Below are 21,240 nucleotides of genomic sequence, written 5' to 3'. Positions count from 1 at the left end.
ACCATCCTCAGTACCCCCGTCCGCTCAAACACTGATTTATAGAAATGACTCATTTTTAAACATGTCTTTTCATGTCTCCATTAAAAAGGCATCTTCCCTGCAGCAGATATCAAAGCCAATAACCAAAGTTTAAAGATTACAGAAAATGCCTTTGATATGAAAGTATAAGAACAATTGCACAGAATAGCCACAATGTGCCACAACCACACTGAAAGCATTAAAAAGACTTCCTTTTAAAAATCACCGTCATACTTTCCCTTCATGCAACTGCTGTCGCTTCATGTGCCAAAGCAATGACGTTCTCATCAAGTATCTGCCCACCCAGACAACCCACCAGGAATAGCCGTGGACTTGTCTCCAGGCAGTCACAAGTGATTGGACTCCATCTCCCCAATAAAGTGCTTGTTGTAATGACAGCCCCATGCTCCACACGTTGCTATAAGCACAGGCCTCACAGCTGCTGCGCTCATACAAGCTCACCAAAAACATGAGATCAGCATACCATCTGCTAGTTGTGTCTCCTCCAGATCATTAATCAAACTCCCTATCGCTGCATTGATGCTGTAGAAGATATTGTTCCCACCACATCATTAGGAGCGCCGGCGCCCACATTGTTTTCTTTGTGACATCATCGTGTACAAGCAGTTGAACTTAAATGTGTCTGATGCGGTAAAAAGTATTTTGGGTTATCATCAATCAATGAATAGATAATTTAGAGTAAGGCTCAAAATGCAATGACATTTACAGTAATTTCTCTTCACACACTCAAGGATTCAGATGTCACGGAATGGTTGTAAACAATGGGCAGGACAGTGAACATGCTCAACAAAAAAAAAGATTATTTCATAAACACAATGACATCCTTTATTTCTACCAAACTATCCCTCATATTTGGGGCTTGGTGGTATCCGCTGAAAACGATGTGGCCGGCGCCAGACAAACAATCTTCACAGCGCCATGACAGAACACCAACACACCAATAACCCAACCAATGGCTGTCACCCCTGCACCATGCGGTGCCATCCCAGAACACCACCACTAACCTCAGACCTCCAAAATAAGGTTGTGGGAAGAATTTTATGAAATGCTTTCTGCATAAAGATGTTTACCCTTGTCCTGATGTAGAGAAACATGACAGCTGGTTTGGCACAGCAAGGTCAGGTGTTAAAATATTAGGCTATCTACATCACGATGTAAATTCTAAAGACAGCATGTGGACAAAATGTAACGCATGGATTGGGACATTTGATCCTATCCCCAAAAGATGAAATTCCAAGATAAGTGCCTTCATATTATTTTTATCAGAAAGGACCACAGGTTGTCAAATGCAATAAATCAACAACAAACTTAGCATCCATCTGCTTCTTTGAACATGTCATCTACAGCAAATGGTGCATGACCACCCAGCAACTACACCACGGTCTGAAAGTTAATGCAGAAACAAATAGTGTTACAATTCTTAAGTAACCTTTTTGGGGTGGTTTTTTTCTAATTCTTGTTTTCCCTGGACATCTTTTATCTGCACATCTATCAAAACTGCAGCCGGTTTATACTCTGATTCCCAGTCAAGGTTGTGTATTGATTTATGGCACTGAGATTCTAGGACAAGTAGCAACCTTGTTCTGCCAGCAGCTGAAAAGAAGGGGCCTATGGGCCTCAGCTGAGGGGCTAAATGTCAAAAAACCAACTATACCTCCCTCCCACCCATGTGAAAACCATCCCCTAGGTTTGGAAGTGTCTATGTGAAAGTGATGGCGGAAAATGAAGAAAGCCACCATTGTTAAGAAAAACAAAACTTGATTCTTTCGAGAGATTCCTCTGTGTCAATTACTGTCTAATTGTTAGTCAAAAATTGCCCATAACTGGAAATTTGTGAAAAAATGTCAACCATTTCCTCTGATTAATATCTGTGTTGTCCGGGCATAATAAATAGCTCTTTTTACTAATGACAGTGGCCCAAGCTGACATAGAAGCTGCTGGGATCTTTATTATAGTTTTATTCTTCATGTCCTAAAAAAGGTACATACATCATGAGGATTACTTTGTGCTGTCTCATACAATTCAACTTTTTAACTTTGTTTTAAATTTGCTTAAAACTTACACAAAACTTTCAACCCAAAGTGGAAAAAACTATAGTAATTAACATGTTAAAGCCCCAAATATTTTTCTCAATAAATAGTGGACCAAATCACAGCTAAAAACTGGGTGAATAATGTCAGACTTAAATTCATCAGTTGATGGAAACAGGTCTCCAATAGGACACGGTTCCGTGTGTGCTGGAGGAAGGCAGTTGTTTTACAACTTTGCAATGTAAATTCTGTACTGCAAGTACTGTGTGCTGTGTGCATGCCGTTTGAGTTTGAAAGCTGTCATGTACCATTCAACGAAACATCTGTGATGGGAGGTGCCCACTTGATAAACTCAATGACCCACTCGCCTGCATGTTGTTCAACCCCAGGAACAGGCTCTGATGGTGTAGAAACCTACAAACTGCACAAGAGATTGTCTACACCATATCCTCCGTGCAAATAAAAATTCAGCAAAAAAACTGTACATTTTAACCTGCTCTTCTTTACATTTTCAGAAAACTGTTACTTTTACATTATTATCTGTTACCAGACAATTTTGTTTAGAACCACGTTCTGAGAAGCCAGGCCAGGCCAGGCAAGCTCGCTGCGTCCAAGTTTGAGTGAACTTTTGAAACTACTATAGCAATGTCCTGGAGGGCTTTCATGGCTGCCCTGCTTCACACTGCTTTATTAGAGGACATGCTGTTGTCTTTATGCAGCGTTCCAAACCTTTAACACCAGTTTTGCTGTGATTCTTCAACTAGCCTTTGAAAGTGGGAGCCAGCCTGTAATCCTGGGAGTGAAAGTACATGGTGGGCACAGACATCTCCGAAAGGTGAAAGGAGGTGGAGTGGGGATATAATCTGTCTTGTTGCTTATTTACCAGATGCTGCCAGCTGTGATACATGAATGCTCAATGTTTCCTTGGGCTGGTTAGTTAATATCAAAATAAATGTTTTCCATGTAAGATTTCAGTATAAAATTTATATTTTACATAAAAACAAAAACACTTTTCATTTCTTAAATACATGTTAATCCACATGCACATGAAATAAATGCTCAGTACGAGGAGGTGAGATTAGGAGGCCAAAATCCCAGGCAGTAATTCAGAGCAAGAGGTCAGCAGGAGACAGGCGGTAAACTAAAAGACTGTTAAGAACAACATAAATGAAAAACACCTGTTATTCCAGGTTTTAAACAAGACCGTAACAGAAGAACAAAGTGATGTGATGGGAGTGCTTCTGAAAAGTGTGGTGTAAACTGAAAACTACTTCACTCTGCCATCTGAAAAGATAATTTTTTTCCTTTCTTCCCACTCTCAAATTTACTGCTTCTATGGCAATATACTCACTGTTTAATAAGCGCTGCCGAAACATCTGGATTCACTGACAGACACACAGCTTGTCCATAAATTGCTGAGGACGCAGTGACTTAGCTCTATTTGCCTTGGGATGGTGGGCTGGATTTTGTGCAGTACAGACCATTATGACCAAAACGTATGTACAAAAGAAGATGGATTTCTCTTATAAATACTTTCCTGACAGACTTTCAAAAACCAGCTGACTGACAGCCAGGAAGCATTTACCAGATTAGTCCCTTAAGAGGATAAGTTAAGATAAGACAGATAAGAACACAACGCTTGGAAAAAACCCAAGCGATGCTAAGAAATTGCTAAATTAAACTGAAGATACAATAATTATGTTGTGATATTTGATTTTTTTTTTTTTTCATATCGCCAAGCTCTACTATGATCTCTCTGCCTTATTTACCCTGTGTAGTAATATGCCAATAAGTTCAGTGAAATGAGAACCACTTGGCTTAATCAAATATCACCATGCAATCGCAAAATGATTAAATAAGTGACTCATTCTAAAAAAATTATAAATTACTACATCTATATCTTTTTTTTTGTTTTTATTAAAGTGATGATACACTAGAACTTGAAGAATAAAAGTAGACTGACAGAGAAAGAAGATTAGAAGGTAACAAGAGAGGACTCCGTGAAACTGACCATGATTTATCCCAACTGGAGCTCATCAGAATCTGCTGGCTTAACCTTGAGAACAGCAAACCAAAAATTAAACAAACATTGCAAACGTTTAGTGGAACCCACCAATAAATTGACTAATTTCAGAACAAGCCAGTGGAGCATTACAGGCAGTTCCTGTATTTATTTGGACTGTACCAAAAGAACCATGATAAACTGACATTTAAATAAAAAGGATGTAAATTGAACACACCTGACAGTTAATGTGGCTCAGCCTCAAATATCCCATGCATAATTTCTCTGAAAGGGAGAACAGACACGGCCGTTTTCACTTTTAAATGTTTATTTCTGTAGCCTTGTAATACACAAAAGGCTTCTGCGATTTAAGGGCTGTCTGGCTAAAGAAGCAGAGATTTACAAGAGTGAGTCGGATTTAGACAGACAACAAGAAAGCAGGACAGGCTTGAAGAGCAGGAGTCCCCCTGCTGAAAGAAAGTAAGAAAGAAAGAAAAAGAAAGAATGACTGCTTTCATTGCACTCTTTGAGGTGAAGTTAATAGCCTTCGTACAGACTTCAAAGTTGGAGAACTTTTGCCTGTCCAGGGTTCCCCTATGTCAAGCTATCACACTGCAGCAATCTAGTTTTCCAAAACAGACAACTACTAATGAGAGTTATTTCCATAATGCTAGAAAAAACAGAGCTCTAGCCAGCGTAGTCAAGACAACTTAAATCGTGACCAAGTCTTCACCAAGACCAGAGTGTATCAAGACCAAACAAAACCAAGACATTGAAATGTGAAAAATGCTAACCATTGGCACTCCTCAAATTGATCTGAAAGATTGACAGATTGATAACAATAGCTAGCTTGCTGGCATCAATTACACTTAGCTTACCTTTTCTTTATGCGTCTTTTCTAAGTGCCGATAAAAATTTGAGGTGGTCTCAGCTGTCTCAGTCAGTGTTACATTGCAGAATTTACACACAAGGATTTGGCTGACACCTCCGAGCCAGCCAGAGCTGCCAATAGGCCTGCACAATTAATCGCTATAAAACTGAGATCTCAATTCACCCAGTTCACAATTTAAATTTGAAATAACTTTTTTTTTTATGACTTTGATTCTCCTTTAATTTTATGAACCAGCTGCATGACAAACGTTACTACTTTCTTTCTTTGTTTTAAACAGACTGTATAAAAGATTTTAAAACCTTTTATACAGTCTATGTGCGCTCCCAGGCGCTACAATGCTCTCCCTTCTCTTCATTGGATCCTCCATGTTTACAGGCTTGTGGTGATGCAAAATATGCTATAGGTGCAAAAAAAAAAAAAACTATGTTTGGTACTGCCCATTTGTTTTGTTTTGTCATGGTTCATGTGTGCAATAAGCAGACTTCCTGAGAACCAAATCGTGGCAGAGAATCGTGATAAAGATTCTAAGCTAAAAAATTGTGATTCAGATTTTTTCCTGAATCATGCAGGCCATGCTGCCAATACAGTCATTTAATAAAATAATTAGCTCATCCCATAGCAATGTTAGTAGTGTTGATGAAAATAAAGCCCTTAAGACCATTTATTGCACTTCAAAAAACACAGGTGCTATAATACAGTCCATAACTTTCTCTCATAGTGACCCGATTTTACTTTAATAGGTGGAAGACCACCATGCCAAAAATGTTAAGTATCCCATGTAGGGTTTCACTGTAAGGATATTTTCTTCATATAATGACTGTGGTTGAGCCACTTGAGAGCATGGCTCTAGGGATGTCCACCACTTTGGTCCAAACTGAAATGACTTAATTTGGTCACGCTATCCATGCCCTTCGAATATCTCAGTATTTGTCCCAGGTTTTGACTAATAAATGAAGAGGAATAATAACTTTGGTAATTTTTTTTGTCAAAATCTCAGTGTGGTCAGAATTTTGGTTTATGACAAAAGCCTGCAAATCTAATTTATCAACCTTAGCTGTTCTTTCTTTTTACTGCTAATTAGGAAATGTTTGCATAATAATAAATCCAACTAAGATGTGAACAGTAAACATCAGCATGTTAGCATAGTCACTGTGAGCATGTTACCTTGGGGCTGCTGATGTTAGCATTTAGCTCAAATCACAGCTGTGCGTCAACTAAAATTTCCTTTGGGATGACTAAAGTATCTATCTATCTATCTATCTATCTATCTATTAGCACAGCCTCACAAAACCACAAGTGTAACTGATAGATTAAGTCTTGTTGTAACTATGTGTAGGCCTACCAGCTGAACTTGTGAAATATCTAAGAATACAGCTATGAATACATATGTAAAACCACCATACGAGAAACCAAAATGGAAGACAGACTAAAGCAACCAAATGTACTGTATGTAGCTATGATCTGTAACTGTATGGGCTATAAAGCATTTCATTTTGTCTTCCTTGTTTACATTTTGTAGTGAGTCACATACATCCTGCCCCCTCTGGGTGTCTACATTCACTGCCCTATATCACTCTCTAGCTTTTTTTCTCCATCTTTCTCTCTCCTCCTGTCTGCCTTCCTCTAATTCGTTATTCTCCCTGCTGCCATCATTCCAGATGTTGACTGGTGTCACAGGTGCTTCATAAATCCTATTTTCTCTTGTCAGACATCAATCCATCTCCTTTCTTCCATCTACTTTAACTACCCCTCCACCCTCCCAGTAATCAAACCTCACTTAAAATATCCTGTATCCTTATACCAGGACTTGCTGAGGCGGCTTGTTTTCTTTGGGAAATGACTCATAAATTAGGGGAGCTCCCAGGCTGGCTGTGAAAGCTCCAGACAACCATACACAAGGGTTCCTAATTAGTGTGGCTGGGAGAAAGGCCAGACAGGCCAAGGCTGCAGGACCCATTTAGGACCATCACTGACTTAAAAGAGGAAAGGAAACATATTGATCAAATGACACTGGCTGGCCCATTCTTAATAGCTGGGCAAAATGGATACCTGAGCTACCACTAGGTCCATTATCTCCTAAACACTGCTCAAAGTTTTTCTTTGTTGAAACATCTAGCTTTTGGATAAATAGTTAATATAACAAGATCAATTAATATACAAAATTGTATTTAGATTAGTCAACATAAAATACCAGTCACCTTAGGTTTTACAATCACAATGTGAGTCCTTTGGTTGCACGGCTTTTCATAAAGCCAGCAGAAAATGTTGCAAGTACTGCTGAAACTCTTTAAGAGAAAATGAATGGACAACAGTTTCAGATTTAGTTGGAGCTTCTCAGAAGTGAGAATCTCCACATTTCCTGCGTTTCCTATCATAACAAATTGAAAACTTTGAGTTTTCATTGATAAAAAAATAGCAATATAAATTTTGCTCAGGCAAGTATTTTGTATTTTTCTTTATTTGATGACATTTCATACACTAAACAGAAGAATAAGTGATAAACGCTAAATGCAACCCTTTTTTGGCCAGGTGGAGATGTAGTGTGAAAACAAACTGCTCTAAACAGAGACAAAGGGACCATATATCTGCAAGACCATTCCTCTAACTGATATATTACCGCCATAGCTTCTTTGTGTATGGGGCATGGTGTGGCTTCAAAAGAAAGGAAAGGGAGAAAAAAAGATTTTTCTGCCTATACAAGTGAGAGTGACCCCTCCCTTAACTGCAGTTGCAGTATATCTCCCCTTGGAAATACTGTAGTGACAATGACAATTTAAACAGTCCAACTCCTTTTAATTGTCAAACACAGGAAGACATGCTTATTGGTAAGAATCTGGGAGATGAATACCAGAACCCTTTATATAAAGTTGTAAAAACAAAGTCTGCTGATGAGTTATACTAGCACTAAGGTTCTGGACTTAATTCAATGTTTTAAAAAAGCTGTCCATTGAGAAAAAACAGGATTATGATTCTGGTGCTTATCTAAGTGTTCACCCTCAACATAGTTTATTGAGTGATGAGAACATTAAATTACGAGAAGCAGATATTTTGCATCAAAGACTGGCTTCATTTCAAGGAATTTTTCTGTTTGTACATTCTGTAAACCTAAGGGCACATTTTAAAAAGGAAGACTGCAATGCTTTGTTTAAACCTGTGTCTTTTACACAATTGGAGTATATATCAAGTCATATACATGGACATTAAGGTAACTCCTTCCAACTTTCTACACTTTAAGCGAAACACCAACAATGGCAGCAATTCTGGCCAGGGACATTTGTTACATACCATTCCAATATCTGCCCATGTATCTACAGTCAGCTGTCAAAGAATTAAATGTACAACAGTATCCTGTGTCATTTAACACTCATGTATGTCATCAAAAATTGATAAATCCACACAAAGAAATTATGCCTCTATACATTAAAAGCCAGTGTCCTATTTGTCACAGCAAACTGCCCAAGAAGCATATCGTTCTCAAGAGCACAACGACAGGCAAGCAATAGAGAGAACATGGAAGAAGAGGATGTCTAGGCTGAGAACTAACAGCCTAATAAAAGGTTATTCAATTGCATCTTTAACCGGAGACATGTAAAAAAAAAAAAGAAGAAAGAAACGACAGCATGCAAAGAGGGACGCCAATAACTCCAGGCATCCCCTGATCTTATCAGCAGGTTTCAGCCGCTCTACCTAGCCAGTATCTTTAGTCACACAGACGTTAGAACATACTTTCACTTCTGCATGTTTGCTCTCCCTCTCTTAAACATAGTGTACAGTAGGGTTGGGTATATCAATACTGTCATTAAACAATGCAATGCACTTATATAGGAGACAAGGATTAAATAATAATATATATTTTATTTAATTAGTTGTGTGTGTTTCAATAGTAGTGTTTGGTATTCAGTTTCTGAACGGTGTAGGCACAAGCCAACAGTTTGTTGACGCCGTCTGAGGCTTACGTCATCATTTTTAATTAGTCACAGTAATACCGTATACCACGGTAAAATAGGGAGGGGGTTTGACGATATCAAAATTTGGATACCGCCCAACTCTAGTGTACAACTTCGATGATTTCTTATGCTAATTCATTAAATATGACTGTACATTATTAGCCTTGGTTATAGGTCTATCCAATAGAGTGGAGAAGCATCTTTCCTGGTTTGGTTGAAACAAGCCCCATAAACACAGCCCAATGGAGCCGTATCAGACTCAGATTCTGACTACAATCGGAGTATGACAACGCCAGGCTAGTACATTATGGCTCTTTCACCTAACAATAGCACAGACAGCCGTTGTGGGAACCTGTGGCTGCTTGGCAAATTATTAAGAACACTGAGGTATTCCCACACTGGCACTTAGAGCACTTCACCAGCTTAGACTAATTAAAATGTTTCATGGGGCTGAAGACATACCAATTGCATAGGGGTCTGTAGCTGTGAAGAAACGGCCGCGATGAAAGTATAACACAGAAGGAACCATTACAACAACGTAAGCCTCAACCTATGCAGACAGTCTACAAAAGTCATGATGTATAAACGTCAACACCTAAAAAAAAAAAAAAAAAAAAAAAAAAAAACCTTCAATGTTCAACGAAGGTCCTGCAATTTTCCTTCTACATTTTCGCTACAAGAGACGGGGGGATTTCAGTTGTGAAAGGAATTTGGGTTTAGGGGCACTCCCTAAGGATCCAGAGGGGCATTAACGTTTATTTTAGCACATTCTCTAGGGAGTAACTTCTAACCTACTGCTCAGACGGACATAAATCCTATTTGAGAACATACTGATTTATCAAAAAACAAACACATTTAGCACAGGGTACATAGGTGCCACACATCAGTGCGTCAGTGAGCTTGACAGGATGCCATCCATCTTAATGCCCAAACTTTACTGAGAATAAAGGAACACTCACTTAAACATGTCTGGCTGTTCAACAAGGTATTGAAAACTTCCAGTCAAGCATGTTTCTCACATTATTAAATTAAGTCTGCTTTCCAGAAATGCCCTTTAGTGCAGACAGCAATAAAGAAAGACACAGAAAAGTCTGACCCCTAAAACACAAAACTATATTCAGTCCAACTATTTCAGAATGGCCGGGAGACGACAAGCTTTAGGGACAAATTCCCTCCAAGCAGACAACAGCAGAAGCTCTGTTGGTGCTGTGGCAGGGATATGAGTCTGAATGGCCCTGTGCCTCATTCCCAACAGGAAAAAACACAGGGCAAGAGAACTGTAAAACCCTGAGGAGTGTCCTGTGATGACCATTTTCTCACCCAGTTGGTAAGCTGCAGAGCAGCTGTCCCTCACCTACCTAAATTGTCCCAGCCAGGTCAGGTCTGTTCACCGCTAGTCTCGCATTGCCAGACCCTCCTCCACAGTACTGTGGAGGAGGGTCTGGCAAGTCCACACAGCATTCCGGGATGGAAGGTAAACCTACTCTAGTTTATTGGCATTTCTTTGAACCAATCACAATCATCATTATCTGCGCTAAGCTCCGCACGGAGCTGCTGCAAAATAGCCTCTGGAAGGAACTTGTTTTGGTGGAACCTGTACGTTCAAATGGTTGTTTTAGTCGTGCGAGAGAAAACTCAGATTGGACGGATAGTGTAGCAAGCTGTCAGGATTTACCAGGCAGAGATCATAGTCCTCATAAAATGTGTAAAATTCCAACACAAAGAAAACGGAAGGAAACGGACATTGGGGAAAAGGCATACATATGCCGGAATTTCCTGCGGCACTAGAGCAATCCTGGAAGTGAAACTTGGTGGATATAGACTTGTTCTCCGCTGCCAAAAACAAAACCCTGAGAAAACTGACAGGCAATTTAGCATTTTATAGTCTTGGGTTGTAAGGCAGGTACAAGAGAGAACAAGGTTGGAGGTGGAGAAGAGGGTGGGCCGGAGGAAGTAAGGGCTTTACTTGAGATATAGCAATGACAGTGATTGTCATTCATACTGTTGTAAAAGCATAGCTCAGTGTAATGAATGTCAATGGATACTTATTAGAAATTATTCACAAAAGGAAATTGTTGCTGATCATCCAAGGGTCAGGTAAATATTAGTTAAGGAAACTGAACAAAATATGTAAAGTTAGCTAAGAACAACAGCTGGAACGACTGAAGTCGATTTAAAGACTGGCAAGGAAACAATTCGTAACACATTAGAAATGCCAAGCTGGACCCAGCACCTGCAGAGTGAGGTCACCAGTATTAAAAGACAAATTTTTGCCAAAGTGATCAAAAGACTCCCTGGCAGTAAAGTGGTAAACTACATATTCAGCAAGTAATAGATAAATGCTGGAACAGAAAGGTTACTAACAAAACGTTTGAGATGCAACAGGTCTGAATGGTATTTTCATACATGTGAGGCCAGGGAAACATTTTATGACATACATTCTTTCTGAATCTAAAAGACACCAGCCTGGTACCCAAAGACAGGATTTTTTTGCAATCTCAAGTTCCAGTCAAATCTAAGCAAACCATCAAGTACTCCTGCTGAGGTGGACTGACCACAAAAAAATCTCGAGAGCTGTGGGAAAGTAAACTGAGTTGAGCTGGGGAGGAAAGCCTCTCCGTGTCTGGATTTCCCTGAAATATCCAAAGATGAGCTGAGCATGCCAATATGCAGATGTTCCAAGACACTGACTTACAATATGGAACAGTACCCTACCTGATCTACTTCTCCATCACAACTGAGAAAAAGAGACACAGCTATAAAAACCCTGAGGAAGTAGCTTAGTTATTCATGTTGAAGACATGGAGGTAGCATTTCCGAACATGCATTTGTTTTTTAAGACTTATCCTACTAAATATGGCTGATAAGTGCTATAAATAACTAAGTGATACAGTATAATTACAACATTAAGAATTGAAGATTCAATTGCAATTGTTTTAAAGAATTATTTAGCATACTGTATTTTCCACTTTGTTTAAGACACATACAATTATGTTGAAGGTGTGGGGCCTACACAACAAATGAATTTCCTTTTTTTTTTATGAGCATACGTGCAAGCAGGGAAGAAAACAAAAACAATCCTCGAGGATTACTGTCAGGAAGGAAACATCACCACCCGAGTGTTAAGTCATTAGGTCAGGTGTCCCCATTTAACATCTAAATGTTAAATGGTTTTACAGGAGCATTGTCAAAAACAAATCATTGTATTATTACTTATTGAAGAATGAACAGAAGACAATAGCTTAACTCTAAAATTAGACATTGAATTATTCATAAAAGACCCCAAGAATAGGACATATTCAATGTTTTGTGCTGCTTTGAAGACAATTTGGATAAAATGAAAATCACAAAATTAATGACTGCTTCCAACTGTCAATTATAATATATATAAAAAAAAATTTATATATATATATATATATATATTTATAATTGTGTGACATGTAGGAAACGAGACAAGAGTTTTACAGGAAAAAAAACAAATATGTGTCACTGTGTCTCTTAATCAGCAACAGTAGGTTTAGTCTACAGAAAGAGGCACATTATTCCTGTGGAAACAGTGTAGATAAAATGAGAGTGATTCACCGCACAGCTTTGTCAATGCGAGTAACAACATTTTGCATGAGGTGTTTCATACTTGTCATTAACAACAAAAGTGTGTCTTTCATCCAATGGTAATACAACCATAAATCTATTGCATTAAAAATATTTAATATGTTACTATTGGCTCTCACTCATGTTTTTTCAAGGCTTGCTCACAGCACACAGAAAATGGTTGTTAATACACATTTTAGCCTACACTTTTTATAGAACTTAATCAAATATCTTAAAAAGGGTGCAATATATATCTACTGAAACTAAAACAAAGACAGCAGTTAAACTGGGACTTTACTTCCTTTGCCATTGCTTCCACCTGTGCATACAGCTTACAAATGAGGACGGCACACACACACACACACACACACACACACACACACACACACACACACACACACACACACACACACACACACACACACACACACACACACACACACACACACACACACACACACACACACACACACACACACACACACACACACACACACACACACACACACACACACACACACACACACACCACACACACACACACACACAAACACACACACACACAAACACACACACACACACAACACACACCACCACACACCACACACCACGTTGTGTTTGTATAAATCTTGGAGGACAAGTCCCTGTTGATCTCACCACACCCACTGGTTTCCTCTCTGAAGGGCCTGAAAGGTAAATAACAGCAGGACAGAAATCATTCTGACTGCAGAGCTCAGTATCAACCGTGCAAGTTGTACGCCTGTATCCACTTTGTCTCCCATCCTGACATTCTCATCACCTTCCCCAGCACAATCTGACTTCCTCCATTTCACAAGCCCTGTAAACAAAACACACCAAACACTACGATTGCATAAACCAATGGGCAACACTAGCCAAATGTCACCTCTACACACAAATGTACACACTTGTCCACAATGAGGGAGAAAAATATGTAAGTGCACCCAGAGCTCTGATTCAAGCATCGGCAAATTTGTTTATCATTCAATATATCTGTCACTGAAATTTTCCCCTCCTCCTCGCCCACATTCTCGTCTTCTCCTTCACTTTCTTGGCCAACAGGTCCTTCCATCTGTTAGCCAGCTGGTGGAAGAGAAGGATTTGGGGGTGGGGGGGGTGCTCCACCCGGCGGTTTGCTACTCTCAACAGTCTAACTTTCTCACACTGACTGTAATGACTCTTCTGCGGGTCTCATTAGGGCCTGACCCAGCACTGGGTTCACCTCCCTGCATGATGTCACATACAGGCCACAGACATCCCAGTGTTGAACTCAGAGTCACATAATGTTAATCCATATATTACTTTAAATATAAACGGAAAAAAATCCCCAAATGTTTGTTAAAGGGTAACTGTTTTTTTCAACTTGGACCCTATTTTCCTATGTTTGTGTGTAAGAGACTGATGGGAACTACAGTCAAAATCAGTCCAGTATTTTGCAAAAAACGCTGTGACCGGCAGCCACGGGCCGGGCTGCAATGTAATCCTATCTTTTTTTCTTAAATGTGTTCTTAGACAAATGTCCAAAAAGACGTGGTATAGATTGGATACAAAGCAGCAAATTAAAACAGATGCATGGAATGCAATTACTAATGCAGTGAACAGTGTCCGGAGAAGGGCGCAGAAGTGATTGCAATAGTTTGCATAAATATGCATACTTTAGAGTATAAATAGCATGATCAATCACTTATTATTGGATGGCAGGTGAGAAATATTACATTTTAAATTACTACGGACGAAAACAGTATAACTACTTATTTCACGCAATTGTGCTAAAGAGTGATCTTGAGTGTGCGTAGAATTTCTTCTTACCTAAGGAAAGAAGGATCATCTTAAAAGAAAGGTTGACTTCTGTAGGGATCCTTTCCATAATATCAGAAACTTAGAATAACAATATCAGGCTGTCAGTGGTAAAACAAGTACTTTTGTGGGCGTAAATTGAAGGCGCCAGTTGCTGACTGCAGCATTCTTGCTTAATACTGGACCACTGTCCAATAGTTGTTGATAATTACTAAAAGTTGCTGATTTTCCATCAAAAATCATAAAGAAAATAACATCACCAGATAATTTCTAAAAATCTAACTTGCAGCAAGGTGTCCAAAAAACCACGAGAGCATGCACATATTTTGGTTATCCGGTGACTTGAAATGGATTGTGATACACCCATCAGATCTGATTAAGCTCTCTTGAAATGCCAAAGCAGCAAGTGCCCAGCTGAATGGATGCCATTGAGCAAAGATTGTGTGTCAAAATGTGTCACTCATCAGTGTGTTCTTCCTCCTCCTTTTCACTCACTCTCCTCTATGCCTCTGACAGACAGGTTCAGGGCAGGCCTGGGGTCGACAACATGTAACCTGACCCTGCCCGGTGCTCGCTCTCCAATTATCTTGGCGTCACTCCCATACCCAATGTTGGTTTAACCTGATGTCAATGTGCCCATTCTGCACTTTTGAAACAAAGTTCCGTTCCACTCGGTCTAACATACATCTAGTCTCTGTCACCTCTGCGGTTTTTAAGTTTTTTCTTAAATGAGAAAGAATGCATTTGTACTTCTGTATTTCTTGTCACAATGTGAAATGTACAATGATAGGTGCTAGTATTTCTACTGCAGCATCCCTTGCTCAAAGATAAGGCCTGCTAAAGGGCTTCACATCCCATGGACAGAACCAAGGAGATACAGTATATTTGTTATGTAGTGCTACTAGCCGATAGCCAGCGGCAGTTTGAGAACAGAGACGTTAATAATGTTATATCCACGGCTCAGCTGGGCACAGTCCTGTGGGTCTGCTCCCGTTCATAATGTGCGTTCATTATGCCTAGTTAAATAAGTCTCTGCAAGGCTAGATTAGATTAGATGATGCTTTATTACTCTAGTATTATTATACTCTATTATTGTATGTTACAACTTTTAAAACATAATGATTGGAATGAGGACTATAAGTGTTTGGACTGGTGTTGTACCAAAAAAGTACCTCAAAGATATTTATTTGCTGATATATAGACGTATCTTTTGCCTTGCAAAGTCTAAATGTTGCAATTCCACCGTCGGCTGCTATGCCCATGTTTGCATTAAAGTCTGGCGCTGTTCCCGGGGGCTTGCTCGGTACAGAATTGTGACAATGGTCGCTCTAGACTTTAAAATGACGTCTGAGTCGCATTAAATTCCGATCTGACGGTTCAGACTCGGATTCCATTTTTAAAATATTAGACCTTTAACGGATTTGGACCACATGTGAAAGTGGCCCCCATCAGAACTGGAAAAGATCGGATGCCATGTGGGCACTTGGGCTGTTTTGTGAAAAGAATCTGATATGTATAAAAACAAAGCTGATTTGGACCTATAAAAAAAACATAAAAGGTTAATTGTGCAAATAACACTGTATAAAAAAAATGAAAAGACTGTATACTATAGACAATATTGTTGGGAGTGATAATGGATGAGCTGTGGGTAGGTTGTTCTGTCCAACTTGCATGTTACCAGAAGTAGTTGCGGACCTGTATTGCCATGGAAACTTTCTTGACCTTTCACCCCTGGTCATGCTACACCTGTCAGCAACTCACAACTGCAACGTGGGATCACCTCCACCCACCCATCTGCCCCCATTATACCCTCAATCTTGAACAAGATCGTGAGATATGTAAACTCCTTTACCTGGTGCAACAGCTTACCCCCAATGAGTTAGGGGAATTAGTGTATGAACACATTAGAGCTATTCTTTGCACCGAACCCCCAACTGCTCGGGGCGCCTTTCCATGGGCAGCCCCCTCACTCTGACATCTCTCTATTTAGTGCATGTATAGGTACTGAGCATGTGTGTGTGTAATTCAGGCCTGTGTGTAATAACAGAGAGTAAATTGTAGTTTTCCTTTGCGGGATTAATAAAGTATACATTATTATTATTTGGAAAGCTATGTATGAGGGTTGCATCAGAAGTAGAAATCCTGTCAGTACCTGACTTTGTGTTAGTGTAACCTGCACAAGATCACTCTCTCTGTGGGTGGGTGTCCTTTTAAAGCCAATCTTAATAAATGACTCACAACAGAACCACATTTTCTCTCTTGGACTAGCCTTATCATGAAAAAGGGGACTTTGTGACCCTGTGAGCAATGCTGTCTGGATCAGTTAGCTTCTGGCAAGGTCTCTTATAACAAATTAGTCCAAGGCATGAGGCCAGACAACAAGCAAATGACTTGCACCTATTGTATAATAAAAGGGAAAGATGGAGTATGCTACTTTGGTGAATCAGAAAACTTTACCTGTTTTGACGTTAACAATTTGTAACTGCAGAATTTCCTGTTGAGACCAGTATGAAAAACATGACATTTGTGGTTGATATAAGGCTTCCAACACACACTACACACACTACACACACTACACACACTACACACTACACACTACACACTACACACTACACACTACACACTACACACACACACACACACACACACACACACACACACACACACACACACACACACACACACACACACACACACACACACACTTTCCTTTTTAAAGCAATGTAGATATAGCATCATGTTGTGAGAAAGATCATTAAACCAGTTACAGAAAATCTGTTAGTAGTTTTTCTATAGTTTTCTGTCCTACTACAGCGTATTGGTATTTACTTCAGGTATACTGAGATTGACCTCTGCATCGAGCCAAAAACTGCTGCTTGGATGCAATTCTTGGAGATGCACTTCGTTTCCCTTTTAAAATGTGCTGCTGTTTCGTAAATCCCCCACATGGTTCTTAAGAAAAAAAGCACAAGTACTTGGCATGGAAAGAAACAAACCCAGATGATTTCTTTAGTCCAAGCTTTGAAGTTTTATGGTACTGCAGCTCTATGGAGACTTAGAGGGCATGACCCGGACACGCCGGAGTTGCATCAGACCACGATTATACAGACCACCATTTTATATCAATCTATCACATGCTCTGGGCACACATGCTCATGGTCAGTACGTTCATTTGTATCTAAAAACATGTTTTCATCCCCAGAGTCAAGGGAAATAAGAATTGGTGACAGCATGGGCCATTCACATTATATTGACCTCATCTTAACACCCCCCCCCCCCCCCCCCCCACACACACACACAACTTTCGCTGCCTGTCTCCCACATCCTATTCAGATCCTGTTGAGTGAAAGCCCTAAGTCTTCCCTCATTCAATAAGATGCCTGTCCATTCTAGCTAAGGTTTCCATGTCTCTCCAAACACAGAGAAGCTAGGTCACAAGAAAAGTCCACCAGAGAGAAATCCCATCTGTGTCCTCATCCATTCTGTCTGGACATGAGCAAACAGCTTGCTTTCACCACCCTGGCAACCCTTTTCACTTCACACTGGCAAACCATTCACACAAACACACACGCACACGCACGCACACTTACACACACAGTTGAATTAAGGTTCTTGACGGCTGACCCAACAGCCTCTCATGAATTGAGAGAGATAAACGTTTTAGTAGTTGCACACAGAACGAGACTTCCTGGCTCTTTATGACGCTTGCAGCAAAGCGGTCTGAGAAGCCTGGAGATACTGACAGGAGGGAACCCCATTTTCTGAACAGTGGCAAGATCTACGGGATGTGGGGCTCTGAAAAACATTTTGTTTAAATGGCAAGGCTTTAACTATGGCTTAATGAGGATATAGTGGATGTTTGCATATGTTAATCATTGTCAAGGCATAGTTTATTTTTATTTTTAAAAAGGGTTAAAAAGTCTTTCATGTGGTTTATTAAAACAAAGTACTTAAGATCTGCAGATAAACATTAATGCAACTAAATATGGACTAAAACCAATATGTTTTTATCTTCAATGTTCCACTTGTAACTTGAAATGTTTTGTTAAGAAGCATAATGCAGAAGTTGCCTCCTCCTCAGTTCAAAGCATCGTTCCTCTTTCAATTAGATGTCACCCAGGCACAGAGCAATGCGATGGGAAAGTTCAGTCCTCAATTGGGGAGTTTGCTTGGACAGATTGGACAAATATTTCCTTTGTGTGGTCGTCTCCTCGCCTCTGTTCGGCCCTGACAGCCACAGAAGCAAGAGTGAACAATCCAAACAGCACTACATTATGGGCTGGGTGACTGTTCTATCCAAGACACATGGCTGTCTCACCAGCTGCCCGTCTGTTTACACTTCACCACTAGCCTTAGGTATCAATTAGGTTTATGGGGACACAGCATGGGCAGAATTCAGATTTCTAACTCTTCTACATTTTTTTACGTAAAGAAGGGTTTCCACCTCCCAAGAGAACAGCATGTCTAGATAAACTGACAATAGGCAAAGTGATGACTTAAGTACAAATAATCAACATAATGCTGCAATGGAAAAAAAAAAAAAAACTAGTAATGAGAATTTGGTTTGTTGTTCTTTAAAAGACAAATAAATTCTAAGCACCAATTTTAGTTTTAACGATTACTGTTTTTGACGTCAACTAGGAACATACCAGGGTTTAAACGGCTAGTCAGTAAAAAGATCTCATCCCTAGAACAAACCACTCAAGACGCTTTTCATTCCAAGCTAAACTCCAGACACAGTAAGACAACTTCAGATGTCTTTTGCACCATATGGGGCCATTTACATAGTCAAAGGCTTTGTAATAGCACACCAACTGCAAGGACAAACAGCAGCCCAGACCACATGTTCCTGTAAATCAAACCACGACTGCTCTTCAGTGTCAGTCTCTGACATCCAGCACTGAAGGACAGGTGATACCATCATGATCACTTTATAGTCCTGCTCCACAACCTGCTCAGCAAAGCAGAGGGGTGGCAAATCTGACCAGGAAGGGGAAAAAAACATTATAGATGTTTAACCCTTTATTTATAAATGGAAAATATGACCATGTGCAAGTCTTTCTACCATCAATGTCTTGAAAAATGTACACCTTGAACTTGCAAAGTACAATTCCAGTCAACTGTTGACTGCCTGAGGAGCTACACGAATAATCAGAGAAACTGATTTTCTCGAGGCAACAGACTGCTGACGTACTTTTACTTAGCTGAATCAACCTCCTCCCCAAAAGAAAATGGATCAAATTAACCAATTCATGCATTTTTTATCTTAACTAGTTTTTTTGGTTAACCAATCGTTAAGGCAGTAAGCGGAAAAAGTGCTTGAAGCAAATATTTAAAGTCCTAGAAGAACTATTAAACTCATAGCATGTCATATTAAAGAATTAAAAGAAAGCATATTAAAAGAAAGCTGAAAATGATATTTCAAACAGTAACTTATTAAGTGTTGTGCACATTATTAAAAAAAAATACATAATTTAAAATTATTCTAGCAAGTGATGGGGATGCGTTTAACAAGTTTATTGACTCAGCCTAATAAGATGCATGATAATAAAAGGCCCTGTAGGAAACAGCCTCCTGAGCCTCACATCTACCCTTGGTATCCTGTGAAAATCAGTTTGGAGCCTTTACATTGTAGCCCCCTGTATAAGATGATACGCTCTATCCCCTATTTCCTCTTTTTGTGTTAGAGTGAAACATTTGATCGCAAGGAAGGATTGTGGAAAAGGTGCACTGAGCCTTCTTTGGTGTGTGAGGTGTGCTTTTCTGTATGTTGTCATCTGGACCAATTTTGTTTGGCTCTTTAAATTAAAAAAATGTCACACTCATAAACAGAACTTTAAACCTGTATTTCCTTTAAACTGCCAAGTTGAGTGTTTAAGTGGACATTGGAGAACATTCTGCAACCAGGGATTTTCACTATTTCAGCAGGAACTAGACATGTGATTTATGGCGACAGGAGATTAAAAGACCAGAGCAAGGATGGTGCTCAACATGAAGGATTTTACCAACTAGGCATGTCATCAGAAACACTCCAGGGAGGGTCCTTAGCCTCCTTCAGCAACATCATCTGTGCCCTCTTGTGGAGGGCTGGCACAGTTCATCCCCACGCTTCTTCACTCCCTGTATCTCCCCGTTTGATCTGAAGCAAAAAGACCACAGCTGTTGGCATTGTACATTTTCAGGTCAGTCTCATTTTTTCTGTAGTTCCTCTTCTTTCTTTTTCCCTCAAAACTATTGGCAAGTCCCAAACTCCTCTCAGCTGCATGTAAATGTTTCACAGAAACTAGTATCAGCTCCAAACCCATCATTGTTTGGCCTAAACTTAAAAGACTCTTAAACTTCAGCATGCTAAGTCCAACCATGAGCTAAACCGTCAACTGACATCATGGAGGAACACTAAAATAGCTTGGTTATCAATTATTTTTCATCTTTAATTCACTGGGCCATCTTTAAGATAAGCCAAAGTGTGACATAAATATCAGAAGCAATTTAAAGGCTGATTTTACAGGCAGATTCAGCCCCACTGAGAAGATGCAAGACACAAAGGATGACTCAGAGCGTTGATCTTGTAATGGGACCCATTAGAAAGATGAGAGAGAACAGAGCAGTCAGTACGCAGAAGTCACTGGCTGTAGTTTTGAAATAAAAACAGTTTATGGCTCATATTCAGCTGAGCTTCAGGACTGAATAATTTGATAACTGCATTGTTTAGATTGGTAATGTAAACATAGGAGGTCTCAACTGAATGGGTCAACATATTACAGAGAATTAGAGAAATTGGAGAGATTTCCAAATGCTGTAAATGATAAAGTGAGCAGACCCCTCAATAATTCTTACTTTGTGGGACTTCAGTGAGAAGGCCTGTAAGACTAGCAGCTACGCTCTCTAATAAAGCTCACAACACATTCACGTTGTGATGGTGTT

The 21,240-nt window shown here is 39.7% G+C and overlaps 1 protein-coding gene across 1 annotated transcript in view; it reads right to left on the bottom strand.

Annotated features, from left to right (window-relative positions):
- Positions 1-20,455, bottom strand: part of sulf1 (sulfatase 1) — an 80,008-nt gene extending 59,553 nt beyond the window's left edge. Inside the window, exon 1 of the mRNA XM_032503557.1 lies at positions 20,322-20,455. The gene's annotated coding sequence lies outside the window, so the exon portion shown is untranslated. The remainder of the gene's footprint in view (positions 1-20,321) is intronic.
- Positions 20,456-21,240: the final 785 nt, after the last annotated feature.

This window comes from Etheostoma spectabile, chromosome 22 (assembly GCF_008692095.1).
Source record: "Etheostoma spectabile isolate EspeVRDwgs_2016 chromosome 22, UIUC_Espe_1.0, whole genome shotgun sequence".
Taxonomy (NCBI): Eukaryota; Metazoa; Chordata; class Actinopteri; order Perciformes; family Percidae; genus Etheostoma; species Etheostoma spectabile.
The sequence above is the reverse complement of the archived record's forward strand: the minus strand, read 5'-3'. Positions and strand labels throughout refer to the sequence as shown.